The following is a 12,005-nucleotide window of genomic DNA, read 5'->3' as shown; positions in this document are numbered from 1 at the left end:
ACAGGATGAAGACTAAAGTCAGTTCTAAGAGAGCCACACAAATACTCAAAGCCAAAGCTGATACTGATTTAGCTGTATACCCCAATGCTAACACAAAAATAAGCAAGACTCCATGACATAGTTATTACAGAAATAAATAAATAAAGAACATTGATACAACATAGTCATTTATGCAGTGCTGCTATATTTTTGCCCTCTTCCTTCTCTTCTCCACTCTGTCCCCCGATCATTCATAACTAGTAGCCAGGGAAATCAGTTACAATCCTAACACATAGCTGGGGAACTTCTAACTCCTCATTTTTTACACAAGAGACACATACACTACGTACACCAGCCCTTCCTTTTGCTGGAAGTGTTCCTTTGATGAAAAGTCATCATTTTGTTAGGCTGGTGCCACGATGACTCTCCAAATAATATTTCTTTTTAAGCTGCTAAGTTCCTTAAAATTGACATACTTCACGTGCACATGTGGTTAAGAAAAATAATAAGAAACCAAACATTACTTATCATATAGTGATAAATGATACATCACAGTTATCTCACTGTAGTCTGAATAGGAGCTAATTACAACAACATAGATAATAGTGAATGGCAACTGGCTAAGTCATTCTTTTATGGCAATATTTGTAGAATAAATATCTATACAATAATTTCCAGTCTTAGATTCTCCACGGATTTACATCTTCCAAACTATTCCAAGACAGGTTAAATATTTTTTTGTATGTATGTATTTTGTAGTGTTCTGTATTATGGTACTGTAAATATTCCTAAATTAAGGGCATGGGTGGCATTTTCACTATCTACACATCTGTTATCAACATTGAAAACTCCTTTAGGCATACTGCATGTCTCGATCAGGATAAATCAGCTGAGATAGCCTCAAATGGTCTGAAAACTTTTTCAGTACTAAACTTTATATAATTTAGAACAGCCTTGTGAAACTATTACACTTACGACAGCTTTCCTGGACTGCCTTGTGGGTATCGGAATTTCTGCAGAGCTGTGATTCTACTCTAGACATGCTTCCCAAACCAGAAGAGTCCCAAAAAGCAGCCTATGGCTTTCTTTCTTAAATCCTACTCTTAGGAAGTCTAATCTTGCCAGAATTGGTGTGCTATGATAAAGTTATATCATTCCAGACCACTTAGCCAGCACAAAGCAGAAAATTCAGGTTTGCTAAAGTGCAGAGAAATAAATGCTATTAAATATCGCAAGTTATTATTGAAGAGAAAAAACCTGCATATGCTTTTTTATACTTTGAAAAAATGGAAAACCCTCAGGTCACCATTGCTTTTTTGAAACAAGTTCCTCTGCACCAAGGAACTGCTTTCCCCATGTGGTCACTCACCAATATTTATAAGGGAAGGTCACTTTGAATGCCACCAGCAGATGAAAAAACAGGAGGGAAGGAGGGTTTTTCTGTCTTCACTGAACTGGCTGATTCTGCCAAAGTGATAGCCGACATTGACATTACACAAGGGAGACGTCGTAGTCTCACAGTCCCAGCTCTGCTGCAGAAACAAAACAAAACAAAACAAAAACAGAAAGGAAAACATATGTGTACACTTTTCAAATAAAAGTAATGCAAAAACATTAAAACTCTGATCTCTGGAATATAAATAAGGCTTTAATCTTGGCTCCAAAACAGTTATCTCACTTTATCTACTTTAAAAATTAAGATTTAAAAAGACCCCTAAGAAACTGAATATCGTTCTGTAAAATTAATCAATCACTTTGAGGGTTTAGTGGATGGAAATGGCCATAAACATGTTGTGTACTCAGCTGGGGGTCGAAGGCAGACAGAAATGACAATTCTGTTAAAAACAGGGAAAAACTGAGATATGAAGTAAAGACTGTATGCAGAATATGTGACAAAGAATGACAGGGAATTTTATAGGTGTATGTGGTCTACAGAAAACTTAAGAGAAAGGTGAAGAATTAATGAGGGATTCCAATTTATTTATTTATTTAATACATTTTTCTATCATCTATGTGAATTATTACCTATATGCCTGATATGTCCCAAAAGAAAAAAACTGTGATGAATAAATAAACAGCTCTAGAAATCTTCAATAGGGTCCTTTACCTTGCAGGGAATATTATCATTGGCTTTTGATACAATTTCTGCTGCAGGGAAAGACTTTCAAAGCGCAGAATGCTGAAGTATTGCCAGGCACTCAAAGACCCCCTGCTGTGAGCGTCAAACTAAGAAATCTCTCTGAACTTGTCGAATTAAAAGTCATCCCTCTCGCTCTGCAACCCCTGCATGAGCTGGGAAGCTCTGTCCTCATTTTTTTAGGCCTTCCATGATAAACAAATGGAGCCTGGAGCATCTTTATTCTTTTCAGGCACATAATTAAAATTCTTTAAAAAATGTAATTGAAGGCAATGAATTTCAAAAGGAGGTTCTAGTTAATAACCAGGCTAGGACAGTTTGAGTAGGCCATGTTACTTCACCATTCAATTGTGTTTCAAAGGTAAAAGCAAAACAGCTTGTTAAGATCCTGGGTATCTTTTTTTTATTTGTTTTGTTTGTACATCAAGAGGTTGCTCTAAACTTAAATATCTCAGCAGCATTTATGCTTTCTGGAATGTCATAAGACTTAATTACTAAAGCAGCAAAGAGAAGTAAACTATTAAATATGAACAAAGCAGAAAGGATCCTTAGTTTCTGGAAATCATTATTTATATATAAAAAAATTAAAGAATATATTTATTGAAGAATTATGTTTGTATTTTTTGGTAATTGTCTTTCATTCACCCAAAGCATTGTAAATATTCACAACCTTGCAAAAGATTTTGAATCTGATAATGCAGAAAACGCTAACTTTCTGTGATCACTATTGCTTTATATTGATTACGTCTAAAAGGTTAGGCACAGTCACGAAAAGAGCAAGTAGTGATATAATGAATAATTTCAAATGAATAGAAAAGGAATGAAAAAGTATCTCTTTGGATTTGAATACCAGGGATTACAAAGCAACATTAACTAAAAGGCGGTAGAAGACAAGACGGCGTTTCAGAAAATCCTCTGTACAGTGACTTCCTAGGGAGCTCAAAATCTAAAGCCGGTGTTATTGAACATGTCTTCTTGGATGACTTTCCCTCTCCATGGAAAACAAAGAGCTTCAGTTTTTACCTTTCTTTCCATACTCTGTGTTTAAACTGGTACTTCTGACTATAAATGACCATAGAAGATGTGTTATTTTTAGGGTTTTCCCTAGACAGACTAGAGATTGAGATGTTCTAAGAAAAGTTATTTATAATTCCTGTAGCATTAGGGAAAGACTGTGTAGCAAGGCGGCACCACTCCCACAACTTCTGAGTAACGCTCTGCTTGTGATAGTCTCAACGCCTCTGGGAGGCCTGAGACAACATAGCTGCTTTTCATTCTCGGGGGGAGTGTAATACGTATTCTGCATGGGTCAACAATTACTATGACTGGTAGAGAGGTAGCAACAGGATCTGGTTAACTCCCCTGAGCATCAGTGTAGATCTAGCAGGAGTAAACTATGGCTTTGTCTACACTACCAAACAACAGCCCTGCAGTTCAGTTCCAGGGTCTGATAACTTTTTCGTCCATGTTACTTAAATACTGTTTCTTTCCTGGGCTCTTTTTTGGAGTAAAAACTGGTGCAGCGTAGGGAATATCCCACTGCAGGGGTCGTGCTGAAGAGCCAGTATAGACAACAGAACTCCAAGTTTGGCCCTCTTTATATTCCACAGTTGTCTAGCATTACCTCAGCAGGCTTTAAATGCTCTAACAACCACCTGCCTTCATGTCACACCCAGAACATGCAACATATGGCTTCAGTTTTATATTGTGCACGCAGTATTTCACAGACTGCACAAAGCCCACCCGTTAGGCTCTGAGCTGGACAAAATACACAACAAATAATTACTACATCTTGGATCCAGCAAAACGCCATATAGGTACAAGAGGAGAAGCAGGACCAAGGGCTACATAGTATGTTTCTACCACTATGTCATTTTCCAGTATGTAGTCTATCGCTAAAAACAGCCAAAAAATAAGGCAGTTTTTATTATGCCTTTTGTACCCCTCTATCCTCATTGGGCAAAAGTGAACTTTCTTGGCCTTCTCTTCAGAAATACTAAGGTGAGCATACTTACCATCTTTAATTGTGTATAATATCTTAATGTATCATGAAAACAAACAACACACTATTATAAAATAAATGTAGGCAAATTAGTTACTTCAAACTTGCTTTCTACTATAAAATTAAATTAATGAAAACATTGTAATTACAAAAGTAACTCATCTTTCACTTAATTTTGCTTCGCAGAATGTGAAATACACTGGACAAAAGGAACTGTAACAAGGAGAGTTTATCTGATGTTTTAAGACAAAATCCGTGTGGCCCAGCATGAGTATTAAATGTCTGTCTGCAGGATGAGTAAAGGCTGCTTTAAGTTCACTGAGCACACACTGTAAAGTTTAGGGAAGATCAGTCGCTTAGAAAAAAGAGGCTACTGAAATAGTCATGTCTATGAACAAAAGTGATCAAAGTCTATTTGGCTGCCAGAGTGTCTTCAGTTTATCCTATCGTAGTACCTATACTATTTGATTGAGAGGTGTGTGGGTATAAGTGAGCCAGGTCGCTCTACTATCATGTGGCCTGAAATTCCCATTTGCTATATCTGACTTCCTTTATTGATTTCTTTTTCCAAAGAAGCAGCAGCTGAAGATATTTTTTATAACATCTGAGAACACATTTACATCAGATTAAGCTCATATGAATTCTCCTCTCCCCTCCTAGTATAAATGTGATAAAATCAGATTTTTCTATAGTTTGTTTCCACCTGTATGCTGATACAACAACAGTCATGTTGTACATTCTTACACATCTTGAGGATCTCAAGCACATTCTTTAGTGGAGAAAAAAAATCTTCTTACACCACTGTCATATAAGAGGTTAACATGGGTAATTTCACAGGACAATCTTTAAAGACTTTTTCTACTTAAAAGCATCAACCTCTTATATGTCATGAAGTTAACATCTAACTCATGTAGTAAATTAAGATTCCTGTAGCAAAACTCACCAAGATAGTTGTGATCCAGTAGTTCAGAGTACTGTAGAAAAAACTGTTGACAAGTGCTGCCTTGATAATTTGATATAAGGTACTGCTATTTCAGAAGACGGCAGAAGAGGGAGTAAGTGAATGTAAATCTAAATTATTAGTTCAAAGAGAAGTACAAGCCAGACAGAGTATTTCAGCTGCTATCTCTTTTTCAAAATAGCTACACTTTGATTCCCTAAGATACGATGGGTTTCCTATATCCTTTACAAAGTTAGACTACATCAGAAGTCATCGTTGAAAGTTTCTAGAGACTGGCACACTCTTCTTCAGGACTCCTTGTGTCTTGATTATACAGACTGATATGAATTCATGCCCTTTCCACTGTGCTCTTAGATCACAGCATACATTCTGTAAATACAACAAAGCATAACTTTCTATGTTAGACTTACGGTAGGGATAAACCATAACTATTGTAGGGGGGAGACAGGGAAGGAGGAAGGAACTCCTTTACGGAAGTTTGCTATATAACAAGTTGTATGGATGGAGTTAAACATACTAAGTGGGTGCTTAAACCTGATTAACAGTTTCAATCCCTTACATCAGTGCTGATTTTAATGCTCCATATGAGACAGTAATGATGAATTAACTTTCAAGAACTATTTCAAATTGCCTTTTTTTTCTTTTTTGGCTGGGCATAGACAATAAATGATCCTCTCCCTGGAAACAATAAATATTGGAAATTATCTGAAGTACTTGCAAATTTCACTTACCATGTATTTTGACTGAGATATTAATAGACGGTATAATCAGGAAAATAGATAAGCAGAAAAATCCATCTGTTTTAATTATCAGGCACCTGACCCACTATTAGGACCATACCTTAAAATCAAATTTAGAATAGGAAAGGAAAAAAATATGGATTTCTTGCAATTGCATCTGCGATCAAATTACAATATTGTATTAATGATATGAAGTAAAATCTTTGACCAAAATCTTAAAGGATCCATTAAGCTAGAATGCCACCATAAGTAGGTGCATATCAGAGAGTCCAGAAAGTCTGACTCCCTTTTCTCTGCAAAAGCAAAGAGGAAATTAATAACACTTGGGGGAAAAAGATAAGACCTTATGCAATAAGTTTTTGACCAAATCTTTTGACCAAGCTTAAATCGAAATAGATGGTAAACAAATGAAACAAGAAAACAAGAAATAGTGTATTTCTTTTTACACTACAAAAATTCAGTACATGTTCCAGGGAGAGGAACTAAAATCACCTGCAATAGGGATTCAAAACTAGCAGTTTCCTTTACTATCCAACAAAGCTAACATTATCCCTTTCTTTTTCTTAATATCACTTTGATGTATTTACTAAGGTTTGCCACTGGAGTTCTTGTACATTGGCTGGTGTGCAAAGCACACTAATGAACCATGATAATGCTAACTGTTTTTTCCCTTTAGCATGCCCTCCACTGCTTTTAAGAAATCCTGCACTGAGCTCAAACTTCATGGATAACAAAGCAAAGGTGTCTCATAGATCGTGATGATATCATTAAGATTAACGCCTTGATTTAAAAAGCAGTGGTGATGGCTGTCTTACTAGGGCAATATGTTTCCTATGGAAATTTCATTTACTAAGCAGAAAATATAATGTACAAACACCTAAAAAAAGTCTTACCAAGCACAAACTGAGAACACTTCTGGTTAATTGCTACACTATGCATATACATCATCAGAGACCAAACAAAATCATGCCAAGTGTGTCATTATTGATGATACCATCTAGATAACTAGAACCACTGCTTGTACTGCCAGTTCATATATTTAACAGATATTCTAAAACAAATTAATATACAGATAGACTATATATATTAAGTAACTACATAATGTACTACGTGCATGCAGGCACACTATACTAGTCAGAGAGAAATTTTCAGTGGTATTCTTGCAGGTATCCCAGGGATCCCAATGTCCAAGAGCAGAATAATTGTTTAGGTTTGGGAAAACAAATATAACTTCAAAAAAATTAAAATATTAATAAAATACCATGGGTCCAATGGAACGTTTTGGACATTTTTCCATGTCAACACTGCCCATGTATTAAATGTAATTCCCTCAGATTTTTTATTTTTCCCTCAGAATTGTAAATTTTAAGGAATATCCTAATATTTACATTCTACTTCTGTGACATAAAGGTATCTTTACTTATTGATTTTCTTTTAACAAAAGTTAGTTTCCTTTGTTTTACTCCAGTGTTATTGTGTTATATCCACATACACTAGGCTCTACGTCAAAGTAGCTCATTCCCACAACATCTTGAGGTACTAGCTGTTTTTTGGGGGGTTGTTATTCTTTCATGAATATCCCTTTCTTCCCACCTGCATGGCAGTTCTGTGGTCCCTAATTCCTCCTCCTCCTAAATTTCTTTATTTTGCTGAAATCCATGTAGTCTCTCAGTAAGTCTCATTCTGTGCTCTTCCTGAAAGCTACCACCTGCCAGATGCGTAAAGAGCTTTGACAACAACTAAGACTTCTATTCAAGTAAAAGCATCCTGGATGACTTCAGCGATGTGAATGGTACTGTTTGGATATGAAAGCACAGTAGCCTGACAGGTAAGATTCTGCTTTATTTTCAGTTAAAAGGGTAGGAAATCTACGTTGCTAACAGTTTTTGGCTTTTAATGCTTGATGATAGAGTTATTATTTCATTTATTATAACTATAACGATGCAGATCTGGTGGGACAGAAAGCCTCCAAAAGGGTGAAGAAAAACAAAGAGCACAGCAGAGGGGTAATGTGGCTATGAGCTTGCCTGTGGGCTGGGAATGGGACCACTCCATCTCACCTTCAGAATAATCATCGGTCTCTCTGTACAAAGCCCAATTCACTCAGGCATCTTACAGGGAAGCTGAAGTCTACCCTCTTGATGTAAATGTTCTTTAAATAATAAAAAATCATTTCTGAAAAGTTTTCACACCTGAAGTCTTTATACTGCTATTCATTCTCATATTTGCAATGCGGAAAACAGAACTTGCAGAGGAGTAATATACTGATAAATCAAATATACTTTGTATATTTGTTCCCTTTGAAAAAATTAATAATCACTGCTGTTCTTAAACTAAGTTTATAATTGCACTCTCCTTTTCCATGGTTATATTCTCTATTATTACAGTTAATTTAGAAATGCTTTGAAAAAAATTGCATTTGCAGCTTCCCATTTACAGTTCAGACAAAACCATTGATTGCATAGGGTGTATTTGTCAAATCCAGTACTAAAGAACAGAACAGGAAACTGACATAGTTATGACAAGCAAGTACTTCATACTGGGAAAGGACTTGATTTTGTTGACTACTGCATACTGTTAGAATGATGTGTTATGTGTTCATTTTGCATTACAACATGTTAAAAATAAAATCTGTAAATAAAACCACAATAAAAATACTGAGTATTGAAATATCTTTGTAGACAGAACTAAATCTTGAGGCAACTTAAAGAAAATGCAACATCCCTTAAAATGATCACATTTTGTATTGCAACACTAAAATTTGTATTTGAAGAAACAATGGCACAAAGAATTGCTGCATGTAATAAATAAAAGTTTTAATATTTTACATTTGAATTCCAAATTTATGTGAATTTATTTTGAATTAATAACTAATATGGATATCTCATATACTGCTTTTATTGATGTCAAAATGTTTTAAAAAACAGATCAGTGTAATTTTTCTTACAAACTAGACCTCAATTCCTAAGACCCCCCCCCCCCCAACAAACACATTACCTGGAGTTATTATACTGTAACTGTTCTGATTCCTTGAAATCTGAGGGCCATAAATTTAAGCAAATGCAAGATGTTTAGCAGCTTCCTCGTAAAAATGAATTAGTCCCAGAAAATCAATGGACAAAGGAAAAAATACCTATGTTCTAATCTTAAAGTTGCTGTATAGTGTATCAGTGGCACTTAATAACTTCCTAATTTTTAAGGATGGGAAGTTTAATACACTAGATGTTTTAAACTAATCTACTAGATGCCCTAAGATATACACTTATATCTTATCTCCTGTACAAACACTGTTCTTAAAATTCATTGTCTCTCAGAACATTCCCTCTGATGTTGCACCAATATCTCAAAAAAGTTTCCTAACCTTTTAATGCACAATTTTTGAGTGAAAGAGAACTTCTGGATTTTTAAAATCAATTCTCATAAGTAAATGCAAAGGAGAATTATATCTTTGTACCTTGTAACCCAAAAACTGTAATTGCATGATATTTTTAGGGGCTTGAGATGATGGAACAGACCTTACTGTGGATAAGCTTCTTTGACATCAGGAATGCCAGAACTGGCTCCAGTATGGACAGATCAGTGAAAAGAGCACAAGTGGAGGCTGACTACAACGTGTGGTAGGTACAGCTTTCCCTACAGCTTTTACTATCACATGTAAATGTTGTCCATATCTACTACACACTAAATACATAAGCATGGGTTTATGTTCCACGGACAGCACTCTGGCAAATTTCATCTAACCATTCTTTTTTTATATTAAAGTATTATGGAAGAATCCACTCACAGTTTAAACAACTGTCAATGTACAAACTGGGGTGCTCTATTCCCATATATTTTTGAATTCAACAATGTCATCTCTAGAGTACGAAGGTAAGATTCAAGAAGACAATATTATATTGTTCTTCACATAGTGACACTCCTATTCTTAGAGACTTGCTTATTTTATTTTGGGATATTATTTCAATAAATTAATTTGCTCTGGTTCACATACAGGAGAGCTGCTCTCTGGCAATATTTTGGCATTCATTTTGTTTACATTTCACTTTCTCATTTTGTTTTAGGCATGCATATGATCAGTTTTATAGAGGCAAGTATAATTCACTGACATTTTAGAACTGTAATATTTGTTTGTCATAACTTCGCACTGTGCTATATGTAATAGTTGGAAAAACAAACTTTATAGAGTGAGGCTTTTAGTCAAAACTTTTTTTGTAAGGGTTAGAAATGGTCCTGTGACCTATGATAAATGAAAGCATACAGAGTGAATTTCTATAGAGCCTTTTGGAGTCAATATATATTGCACAAGTAGCAGTGAATGTGAGGATTAGACTCCTGCCTTACATTCCTTTGCTTTCCATCTTGCTTTTTCAAATTCCACTCTTAAAATACTTGCAGTCTAAAAACCATTCAAAAACTGAATTAAACTAAATAAAGCATAAAGGTGAGTACAACGTATCAGATATTTATCATTATATAATAGAACTATTTTTGTGTTTCTGAACTCACCCTACATAGTATGCTAGTTAATCAGTATACTTGCAAGTGATTTGCTTAGCCAATTGAAATCTGAGAAGGAACATGATTACTGTCTATACCAGTAAATAAATGCTATGGAAGAAAGGTTAAGCCTAAGCCATGAGAACAAATACATATAACTGACTATCGATAATGTATGTGGAAACCCAGAGGAAAAATTCTAGCCATCACAGCTTAGAAGTTCTGGAACACTACTTCAGCTAGAATACTGAAGACAAAATCCTGACCAGTAAGATCCATTCATATAATGTCATTTCCTGGGATAGCAGGAGCTGATGGCTTTGTGATCCTGTCCAGACCTATCCTGTCATTTTTAGCTCCCTGAGGAAAGGAGAAGAAAGCAGAGAGAATGTGTGTAAAGATGCTTTAAAAAGACTCATTATCAAAGGCACCACACACATTTGTAGGCAGGTTTTCTATTTATGCTCTCTGGCATGGTCAATGTTCCTACATCTGGGGTGCAATCCCTTCAGGCAGCAGATTTGGACTGGGATTTCATGTGCCCTTCTTCTGAAGTATTGCACTGTCTTTGCTCTTTACAACTTACTAAACAGCATGTCTCATTTCTACATTTGTTCTCTTCACTCAGTTCCACCTTTTTTCCTTACTAGGGAAACAGTGTCACAAGAAACCTGCTGTCCATATTTTCTAATTTTTACTTTACCTAAGCAACTATGGCCATCTAAGATCCTGTTCGATATAAAAAATATAAAAAAACCTGTCTTACAAATTAATCTCTATGAACTACAGAAATCTGGAATACTTTACTTATTCCAAGATGATAGCATTAAACTGTTGTCAAACTCCATTCTTTGCTCATTATATATTTTTTTCCCCTTCATCTTGTCATTCTGAGCCTTAAAAGCCAAATAAAGTCAGGAAAAGCCATCCTCTTACTCAGAAGACTAGACTGGTGCTTACTAGCACCAGAGCATGTCATTATTCATCTTTCTATCACGCTGTCGTGTTTATCCAGTCCGGTCCTTATTATGGCATCTCAAATCTTTCAAGTTCTTCTTAAGAGGCACAATTTAAAACCAGATTCACAACAGACTGCTGGGTCTTTGTCAGCAGGAGTGAATTCTTTCTCCATTTACGTGCTAGCTGGGTGTACCAGTTGGAATAGTTGTGCTCACCATAGTTCATCATCCTATTTCAGACTATTGAGGATTTGTAGATTCATGACATGGCTTTTGTGCATTCCAGGACATTGGACTATATCAGTGATCTAATATCTATTGGCCTATTGTTTTACATTACAGTAATATTTTGTTGCTGGTCAAAAAAAAAAAAAGTGTTCTCAGCTGTACTTTACTAATATGATAAAAATGAAGGAATATAACAACATGTTTATTCATTAGTTGAGCAATACTCCCAGCTGTGACTGAAAGTCTGCTGTAAACAAAAGGCAACATTATGCCTAACTCAGCCAAAATCATGCTATCTCCGGCACTCACAGCACTCCATACAAGCAGAACCATGCACTTTGATAGCAACAAGAGTGTGTTTTAATTCTCTGTTATATTTTCTTTAAATTAATTTAACAGGAAAATTTGCCATCTTCTGTCTTAATGTTTCCCTTTTATATCACAATCTTGTCAAATATTAATAGCTTTACACTGCTTAGCAGAAAACAGAGAGCAATTCTAA

The 12,005-nt window shown here is 35.5% G+C and overlaps 1 protein-coding gene across 3 annotated transcripts in view; it reads right to left on the bottom strand.

The window, feature by feature from the left end:
• TENM3 (teneurin transmembrane protein 3) overlaps nt 1-12,005 on the bottom strand; it is a 1,359,158-nt gene that overhangs the window by 819,823 nt on the left and 527,330 nt on the right. For all 3 annotated transcript variants that reach the window (XM_064510997.1, XM_064510998.1, XM_064511002.1), the window contains exon 6: nt 1,349-1,511. The gene's annotated coding sequence lies outside the window, so the exon portion shown is untranslated. The remainder of the gene's footprint in view (nt 1-1,348; nt 1,512-12,005) is intronic.

Source organism: Dromaius novaehollandiae, chromosome 4, assembly GCF_036370855.1.
Source record: "Dromaius novaehollandiae isolate bDroNov1 chromosome 4, bDroNov1.hap1, whole genome shotgun sequence".
In the NCBI taxonomy this organism is placed as follows: domain Eukaryota; kingdom Metazoa; phylum Chordata; class Aves; order Casuariiformes; family Dromaiidae; genus Dromaius; species Dromaius novaehollandiae.
This window is presented reverse-complemented; position numbering and strand designations above follow the sequence as displayed.